We start from the raw sequence: 2299 nt of genomic DNA on the forward strand, positions 1-2299 counted from the left end.
GTTTTTTGGAGGGGAAACTGGGAATGGAGAAATTTACAGGTAAATAAAGAAAATATCTAAAAGAAAAATAAGTATATCTACAATAAAAAGACCACATATATCAAATACTACCAAAAATAATTTTTTAGTTATCTCTTCATTTAATCTTATAGCAACAATATTTAGCTTATCCCTTCATGTTCCCTTAGTTTCACTGAAGATTAATTTCTACCAAATAATACTCAAATTTTAAGATTATGTTTTGATGAGTCTGAAATTATATCTTACTGTGAAGATACCATGGTTGAAATACAAATTTTCTACATTTTAGCAGAGTACAGTTCCTTCAACCTCTTCACTATTTTGCAGCCCTCAGAATTACTTATGCACATTCTGTCATTAATGCTTTATATTTCCTGAAATCTTATGCAAATGCATTCAGAGAGAATTTTTAGCATGAGGGCCTTAAGATTCCCCCACATTGCTGCATGTATTTTCTCATTCTCTTTTATTTATTTATTTATGAATGCACAGTAGCATTCATCTTACAGCATAGACACCTGGGCCATTTTCATTTCTAGATTATTCTGTAGAAAGCTGCTATGTGAAGTTTACAATCAGGGTTTAGATTGGTGTGGATAAAAATATCTTTAAGAATCAAATTGATGAACTGAGGTGTTATCAATTTACCTTTGTAAAAAATTCTTGCTTTTTAGAGTGAAACATCACTTTAAGTTTCTACCACACCTATATCAAAACTTGGCCTTGATGTCCGTTTCAGAGTTGGGCATCGTGATGATTGCCTACTGTTCCCTTAGTTTTAGACAAGAATATATTTCCATGAGAGATCTTAAATATGAAATTCATTTAGACCATACTTTACTTTGAAACTCTCCAACTAAGCTAATTTATTAACTGTTACTCCTATAAAAGTTCCCAAGTAATTGGAGTGACTGACTATAATTTTAGGGCAAGTAATAAAAAGAAACATCCATTTAAGTCATTGTCTTTTAATTCTGTATAAAGCGATAGATATGACATTAAATGAATATCTTCAGGAAGTCTTTTGAGGTATGAGCACCTCCCCCCACCCTCTCTCTCTCTCTCTCTCTCTCTCTCTCTCTCTCTTGCTCTCACACTCTGTGTGTGTGGAGGGTGTCTGTGAGTGTGTGTGTGTGTGTGTGTGTGTGTGTGTATGTGTGTGTGCTTTCATGAATGCATGCACATGGTGAAAGTAATAAAATAAATACTTTTAATTATTCATACCAATTACATGTCAGTCAGAAATTCTACATGAATGTCAAACCATAACTAATAAAATATGAATATTTCAAATACAATTGGTCTATAAAATGTTAATCATGCACTTGTGTGTGTCTATATTATTTTTTATTACTTGAAAAAGTTCTTATGGCATAAACAATGCAAGCAAAACTGAATGTTCCCTTTGAACATTGAAAATACACCAAGCAGAAGGAAATATCTCCCATGCTTATGGATTGGCAAGATTAATATAGTAAAAATGGTCATCTTACCAAAAGCACTATATAGATTCAATGCAATCCTCATCAAAATTCCAACACAATTCTTCATAGACTTAGAAAGAGCAATTTCCAAATTCATTTGGTATAATAAAAAACCCAGGATAGCAATAACTATTCTCAACAACAACAAAAAAAAACTTCTGGGGGAATCACCATACCTGACCTCAAGCTATACTATAGAGCAATAATGGTTAAAAACTGCATGGTATTGGTACAGAAACAGGTAGGTAGATCAATGGAATAGAATACAAGACCCCAAAATAAACCCACACACCTGTGGTCACTTGATTTTTGACAAAAAGTTAAAATCATTCAGTTGAAAAAAGACAGCATTTTCAACAAATGGTGTTGGTTCAACTGGTGGTCTGCATGTAGAAGAATGCACAAAGCCCAAGTCCAAGTGAGTCAAGGACCTCCACATAATACCAGATATACTTAATCTAATAGAAGAGAACATGGGGAAGAGCCTCTAATACTTGGGTACAGGGAAAACTTCCTGAACAGAACATCAATAGCTTATGTTTTAACAACAGCAATTGACAAATGGGGCCTCATAAAATTGAAAAGCTTCTGCAAAGCAAGGGACACTATCAATAGGACAAAACAGCAACCCACTGGTTGGGGAAAGATGTTTACCAACCCTACATACAATAGAGGGCCGATATCCAAAATATACAAAGAACTCAAGAAGGCAGACTCCAGAGAACCAAAAGGGGGAACCAAATACCCACGGAAGGAGTTGCAGAGATTAACTATGGAGCAGGGACTGAAGGAAA

Source organism: Mastomys coucha, unplaced genomic scaffold, assembly GCF_008632895.1.
Source record: "Mastomys coucha isolate ucsf_1 unplaced genomic scaffold, UCSF_Mcou_1 pScaffold15, whole genome shotgun sequence".
In the NCBI taxonomy this organism is placed as follows: domain Eukaryota; kingdom Metazoa; phylum Chordata; class Mammalia; order Rodentia; family Muridae; genus Mastomys; species Mastomys coucha.